Source organism: Macrobrachium nipponense, chromosome 3 (assembly GCF_015104395.2).
Source record: "Macrobrachium nipponense isolate FS-2020 chromosome 3, ASM1510439v2, whole genome shotgun sequence".
In the NCBI taxonomy this organism is placed as follows: Eukaryota; Metazoa; Arthropoda; class Malacostraca; order Decapoda; family Palaemonidae; genus Macrobrachium; species Macrobrachium nipponense.
Window position 1 is genome coordinate 87,782,554 of NC_087202.1, and position 8,260 is coordinate 87,790,813.

The following is an 8,260-nucleotide window of genomic DNA, read 5'->3' on the forward strand; positions in this document are numbered from 1 at the left end:
AATTCTTTATTCTTTGCTCGGGTTCTATAAAAGTTTTTCCACCTTCTGAGTTACTGGGCTCTTGGACTGATAAAACTTAATTGGCACTTGTTGCAATTACGAGTCTATAGGCACGAGGGAATTTCACTGAATATTGATTGTCACTTTCACTGTCTTTGATTGATTCGCACACCACACTTCTGCACCTGTTCTTCTTCTGGGGATTCTTCTGTCTTTCTCCCTCTTCTCTGCCTGTTGCTGCGCCACTGGTTCTCCCCTCCTTCCCCTCTTCGTCGTTATCTTCTCTTGACTTCTCTGTTCCCCTTTTTTCTCTGCTCTCCTCTCTCTCTGTCTGACCCTTTTGTTGGGTTGAAATCTCCTTAGCACCGCCTTTGGATTTTTCGGATACTGACTGGGTGTGGCATTTTCTGAAAGACCTTTTGTGTCTTAGTGGCTACAGACATTATACAAGACCGCCTTCCTGTCATGTCTTTTACAATGATTCGTAGGCTCTGAATTTGTATACGCCTCCTTCTTCATGTCCTGGCTTCTTAGGGGCGTATCCCTTGGTAACCTCATAGGTCATTCGTTGATACCCCTTTTGGGCTGTCTTATGACCAACACTCATGGCTTTTGATTCGTCGATACTAGAGGCCTACCTTTGGGAGGGTGGAGCTTTTAAGAATTTGGTACTTCCCTCTTTCTAACAACGGGTCATAGAATTCCTTTTTAACGTATGCCAGATGGCTCTCTCTGACCTGTTCACGAAGGGAACGCCGATTAGTCATAGGCGCTAATGAGAGTAGTTTCCAATTTCTCGAAGATGCCTGGGCGATATCCCTCGTCGGCTATAATCTCTTGTTGGTCACTAATCGCTGGTACGGACAGAGGCTTTTTGGGGGAGATAAAAACCAGATGTCTGATGGCTAAAAGCCTAATGTTTTGAGTAACAAAATCCCTTCGCTAAGAAAAATCATTATCTTATCCCCTTTTCTCCTTTTTCTTCTCTTATTATCCGTTTCGTGCCTTTTTCTTAAGTATTATTAAGTTATTGTCTTTTGGAATAACGACACTGTGCCACACTATTACAGTCTCGGCCCGCTATCTCGCTGACTCCGACAGCGTTAACTAAGCTGAAGCAAATATTATACCTACCAGAGGACTCCTAACTTATGCTTCTTGGAAATCATATTGAAACTTTAACTCAAAATCATCAAAGTGAATGTAAACATGAGCAAATCCTTGATTAAGTAACGTTAAGGGCAACAATCAAAATTGAATGTAAACATGAATAAATTCTTGAGCAAGTAACATTCAGAGAAACGTAAAAAAAAACTGAATATGAATATGAACAAGTACTTGATTAAGTTATATTAAAAGAATCATCAAAGTGAATTCAAAGATGAGTAAATCACATTAAGAAACGTGAAACTGAATGCAAACAAAACTAAATCACCAAAAAACAAGAAAAACTGAAAGTTTAACATACATAAGCCCTTAAGTCACATAAGTTATATAAATGCATGGTAGAAGCAAAAAATATTGGTAACTATCTAAGTTTACAGTATATGATTGGTTCAGTCCTCTGTCCTACTCTATCTAGGTGGATATCGTCCTTCTTTATGGGAAAATAAATTTCGTTCTTTGTTGACGACACTTGATGGCTTCTTGTTTGCTGCGACCTGCTACTTGGAGACAAGTCCTGGGAGAAAATATCCTTGTGTATTTGTATGCAATAACAAGTGTGTCCTTGACTTCCTACTGAGATTGTGTATTGTGTTTATGCAAAATTTCATTGGACATTCTTACTGTAATTTTCTGAGTAACCTTGTACATTAAACTATATAACTTCACTGCTTGATACTAAAACAAAATTGGCAACTCGGTTAAAGGAACCGGTTAGTGGTTAATACTTGTAGGTTTCTTCTACTGTGACAACAATTAGTTAGTTTTCATCAATCAATATCTTGTTAGTAAGTTTTCAACAACTACTATCTTGTTAATGAGCCTTCATCAATTAACGTCTTGTTAGTGAGTCTTCATCGATTAATATCTTATTAGTAAGTTTTCATCGATCAACATCTAATGGATTGAACAAAGTAAGTGTATTAATTACCCCTTCAAAATCTTAGTCATTTCTGAAACGAATTCTCTTATCTTAAAATCTCTTAATGTCTATCTTAACCCGTCTTATTTATTCTTTTACTTCTAAGAATGCTCTTATGGAACGATTAACCTTAATACACGTCTTGAAATTCTTATACTACGCTTTGAACCGTTTCTTACATACCCAAATAGTTCCCTTCAAGCCAAAATAAATTTGAAGTTAAGTGCACTTAACCCAAAACTCTTGCTACAAACCGACTAATTAAAGTAAGAATTGCAACAATAGAGTTATTCCCTAAGTCGACCGATGAAGGTAAACTCAGCAATAAAGAAATCAAATAAATACATGGGAATAATTGGATGAATTAATGGGTTTGTTCTTCTGTTTCACGGAAAAGTGACTCTTCTATTTCTTAGGTATATCTAGTTCCTTCTTCTGGAATGTCTTCTGACGTCTCTGTCATTTCGGATTCTTCAACTTCTTTGGTTCTCTTGACCTTGTCCTTGTTTATCCAAAATTCTTCTTCTTCTAATGATTCAGCATATGTGGAAGGCATTTGGTTATTCATTTTCTTAACCTTTATCTTAGTTTCTTGTACGTCTACAACCTTGTATGGTCCTGTGAATTTTGTGGCTAACTTATAATTAATACCACTTCTTACTTCCTTCTTAATATAGACTTCATCCCCTTTCTTGTAGTCTACAGGCCTTAATCTTCTTGATGCTTCTCTATCATATTCTGCTGGGCTTCTTCTAGATTCTTGTGCAATTGCTTTGTGGATTACTTTAAAGTTTCCGATTCTTATCTTCATGCTATCTTCAGAGTAATTAGGCTGTATTGGCTGATTCAGCCATGCATAAGGTAATCTGGGTTCATATCCCATCAAAGCTTTTATGGGAGTTGCACGAATACTCGTATGATGCCTTGCATTTAACTGACAATTGGACTAAAGGTAAATTGACGTCCCAGTCAGGATCCTGTCCTACTGTGTGACGTAATACGTCTAAAACCTTCCTGTTATTCTTTTCTACCAAGCCATTGCTAGCTGGGTGATACGGCTGTATCGCTACCTTTTCTACCTTAAAGGCGTTACAAATTTCTTGAACTAACGAGTTGTTGAACTCGGTCCCATTATCAGAAATAATGAGCTGTGGGGCAGAATATCTGCAAAATATCTTATCAAAGAGAGCGGTTGCACAATCCTTGGCACTTTTACTAGTTAGTGGTACCAACTCTGTATATCTCGTGAGCGCGTCGATACATTCTAGTATATTCTTATTCCCTTTACTCGTGGTATGAAGATTAGTGATAAGATCAATAGATACTCTTTCGAAAGGAGTCTGTGGGATAGGATATTTCCCTAGTGGTACTTCCTTGTCTGTTCTTCCTTTGTAGCTGTTGCATGTGTTGCAGCTCTTCACATAATTACTAACATCCTTGTGAATTCCCTTCCAATGGAAAGTTCTTTGGATTAATCTAATTGTCTCATCCCTTCCTGGGTGAGCTCTCATGTCGTCGTCGTGCATTAGCTCAATGACCTTGTTTCTTAGACTCTTAGGTACTAATCTTTTGTGCAGTACACCTAGAAATTGACCAAATGGGTCATATTCGTGACACATCCAAATTAATACGCCATCTATGTCCGTTAATGCATCTGTGGGACATCCAACCTTCCTACCTAGTTCGGTTAATTCTTGTTGGCTGTGTTTTCTTTCGTTTCTAACGTATTTGAACAGTTCCCTTATATCTTCATCTCTTTCTTGTTCTTTTATGAAATTTTGCCGGGAAAGCTCCTCTGTATAGTGCATGGTGAGTACATTTACGTCACTGCACATTGTTTCATTCTTTTCTTCTTCTTGACTTATCGTATTTATACTATCACCTTGTGACACATATCTTGATAATGCATCTGCTACCTTATTCGTCTTCCCAGGGACATATTTCACCTCTATATCATAATCTTGGGCTGTCATGAACCAACGGGCTCTTCGTCCAGAAAAATTAGGGTTCTTTAGCATTTCTACTGCGGCTGAATGATCCGTGAAGACGGTTATCTTGTAACCAAAAATGATATATCTGAAATGCTTTAAAGCGTCTATTATAGCTAGAGACTCGATGTCTGTTACTGAGTAGTTCACTTCTGATGGCTTTAATTTCCTACTGTAATAAGCTATAGCATTATACTTATTATCTTGTCTTTGCATTAAACATGCTCCTATACCAATGTGGCTTGCGTCCGTGGCTAAAAAGAATTCTTTGCCAAAGTCTGGGAAGCTAAGTACTGGGGGATGTGTTAATCTTTCTTTCAATTCATCAAATGCTTCTTGCTGCTTGTCTGTCCATATAAATGATACGTGTTCCTTTAAAAGTCCAGTTAGTGGAGCTGATATGACTGCAAAGTTCCCTATGAACTTGCGGTAAAAACCTGCTAAACCTAAGAATGACTTTACGTCCTTCTTGCACTGAGGTGTAGGATATTCCCTAATCGACTTAATCTTTGCGTCGTTTACTTCTACGCCCTTTTCACTTAGTGTATGCCCAAGGTAGTCTATTTTCCTTTTAAGGAAGTTACACTTCTTTAATTTAAGCTTCAGGTTGGCTTTTCTTAATCTCTTTAGGACTTCTCTGACTAAGTCTATATGTTCCTCTATAGTGTCTGTTGCTATTACCAAATCATCTATGTAACAGTGTACGTCCTTGCCTAGTAAATCGCCCAAAATTTTATCCATTAATCTTACAAAGGTTACCGGGCTTGACTTTAGACCAAATGGCATTCTTACATACTGGTATCTGCCGTTACTAGTGGAAAAAGCAGTTAAAGGTTTTCTTTCTTCGTCTAGAGGGATTTGCAAGAATCCCTGCAATAAATCTATTGTGGTGAAGTATCTCTTGGACCCTATAGTGGCAATAAGATCTCGCATTGACGGCATTGGATAAGGATCATTTTCAGTAATTTGGTTCAATTTTCTGAAATCCACAACTATTCTATAAGTTTTGTCCCTTTTAGGAACTAGCAAAAGTGGAAAAGACCATGGGGATTTAGATGGTTCTATTATTCCTTGCCTATTCATTCTTTGTACTTCTCTTTCAATGATCTCCTTCTGGGAATGTGCTACTCTGTAGGCTGGTATGTAAATTGGCCTTGTGTTTGATGGAATGTCTATCTTGTGCGTTATTTCGCGTGTATTTCCCAAGGTGTCGCCGTTTAGAGCGACTATATCATTATATTCGCACAATAAGTCTATGAATTCTTCTCTAACATGGTTTTCCTTAATGTCTTTTTAAATGAAATCCTATCTTAGCTCTTCTCAGTTTTATGTCCTGAGCATAATAATTTTCATTTCCTTTACGGATCGCGGCTCCACCGTTTCCCTTTCTACAACTCGTATAGGTATGGCGTATACTTCTGCTAGGCCTATCTCTGTACCTGGTGTTAACTTAACCTTTCCTCCTCTGTTATTGGTAATCTGTAGCGCTATTTTGCTCTGTCTGACTTCATGTAAACTAGAAGAATAATTTATTCCATTTACTTGCGACTTTTCAGTAAGCGTGAGAATTTCCTTCTTCAAAAATTGGATTTACTGTACATTCTACCCACGTACTTTCTCCTGGTTTAAGTCTTAATTCCCTTTCTAACTTTAAATAAGTGCATTGATTTGATTCTAAAAGGTTAATGATCTGTTGTGAACTCGTGATGCATTCTGGATATCTTCCCTCCGTCTTATCCTTCTTTAAAATACCTTTCAGTGTGGGATTCTCTGTAGTCTGGGTTCTTTTAATTAACTTGCATATTGGTATTCTAGAAATCTCACGACCGTTGTTAATCACTAGTTGTTCTCTAGGGGCATCAATGCTTATCCCTTGTCTAGCCATAGTTGGATAACCTATCAGCAAATGAGCAAAAGTTAATTGTATATCTCTGGCTACCAGAACCTTTACTCTTAGAGCAATTCTTCCTAGCCTAAATGGAAAATCTAACTGTCCAATTACGTGGATATCATTACCCTGGACGTCTGTGATTCTACAATCTACTGCTGGATCAAACTTAAGTGAGACACAAAATACAATCGATACACCTTTTCTGACATTATATTCTTAGGACTACCTTATCAAAGAATGTTAACAATAGGTTTCTCTAGACCGACATGTGCGGGGAAATAATGGTCTTTACAATTATATTCATTTCTACATCAACTTTGCTAACCTGTGTAGCTGGGCTTAGCCTTGACATTCCGGACGTTCTCTCTGTTATAGAGGAAGATTCATTGTACCAGTAAGCAGAAAATTTCCCATTGCGTCGTCTGACATTGACTGAGCTGGTTGATACCCTATGCTTGCTGTTTGATTAGCATATCTATTTGGGACGGAATCCCTATTTCCTCTAACTGGGGGAGATTGACTATTGTTTCTACTTCTGCCTCTCGACTGACGTCTACCTCTAGGAGCTGAAACAAATTTATTTCTGCATTCTCGAGCACTATGTCCTGTTCTCTTATGGAAAGGACAGAAGGCCATCCCTCGGCAGTCACTGGCATAATGTCCTCTCTTCTGACAGTTATAACACGTGACTGTCGAAAATCCTCCTTGAGAAGATTTACCTGGCATCTTATTTCCTGATTTCTAGATGGTGTCTTAGATCTATTTGGACCCTTTCTTTTTGTCCTATAGCGACTAAAGGTCTGTATATAGGATTCCCTTCAGGTCTTCTACCTAAGATTTTTGTTTCCTCCTCTTCAATCTCTGCTACATCATCGGATGTCTCCCACTTACGAGTCATCCTTGCAATAACTTCCGTTGGCAGGCTTCCAATCATTATTGCTAGTCTAAATATTTTTTTGAACCAAGAACCGCATTAGCATTTTTTGCTTGCTGTTCCTTCTTAACTCTATCCAACCCGTTGGATTCCATGAAGTTTTACCCATTCATTCATATTGTTATACAACTGAGAGCTAAACTCTTGATAACGTCTTTCGTCTAACTTAAATTGACGCACTATCCTTGCCAAGCTAGTAACTGGATCCCTTTCACCAACTGTGGAATAGACCTTCCTAAAATACCGCTTTCAATTCTTCCCAATTCTTAAGATCTCGGTAAGTCTCGGAGTGGACGTACCGTTTTCTCTAAGTCTCCTCCGGCTTCCAAATCAAGAAAACTCTTGGCTTCAATAAGCTTTTCTCTATCTGTCCCCGTTATGCTATCTAGGCGTCTCCACTTGCTCTATCCAGTTCTCTAAGTTACAAGCTAACTGGCCGTTCTTTCTTCCGCAAAATTTAGCTATGTGATTAATTACATGTCCCTTCTGTGTTCCCATTACTGCTGCGCTCGAATTCGCGGACTGTGTACCTTCCGGCATGGTTAATTTCCTTGTTTGACTTCTCGTGAGCACAGGCGTTCTTGCGTTCTGATAAGGAGTTCGGTCTCCCTTTGACCATCGACTCGTTAATGGAAAATTTCTTAAGTACTGAGTATCATTAAAAGTATCAAAGTTATGACAGTAATATCCCAAAAAGAAAATAATAATAACAATAAATTGTTTTTACTCAAGTATTCGATCACCAAAAAAAAATAAAAGATTTTTCCCCAGAAATATTTCTCAAAGTTTTACGTTACCGGTAAGCGATTCTTAAACAACAACAAAAACCCTCTTAACAGTAAACTGGTAAAAACGATACTGAACTGACCGTAAAGTGTACGCTAACGAGAGACCTCCCGTGAATTACCCTTGTTAAAACAAACAAAATAAAAACAAGTAACGTTCACTCGAACGTAACAATAAAAAGCAAATACTAAACAAAAAAATCAAAGTATAAGAAATCACAAAAAACAACCAAAATCACAAAAAATCAAAATAAAATGACACAATCTAAATTAAAATTAAAATTTAGTTATTGGTTAGTATATACATAAATTCGGGAAAAGGTCTTAGTAGCTGATTAGTTATAATTAGTAAAATAAGAAATATCGGTAAGGTTGCGTTTGCCGAAAAAAGAGTTCAGCGTGGAAAATCTTTTAATATTGAAATACCAGAAATTGTCTAACTGAAATGTTAATCGCGTAATTTACTTTTAATAGAGTTTAATGTTATGTAAGTGTGGGGATTTTTATTTTGGACTTAACTTCCTTCGTCGTCTTCGACACCCGGGTTTGCGTCTGACCGCTTGCGTTCGCCTACCA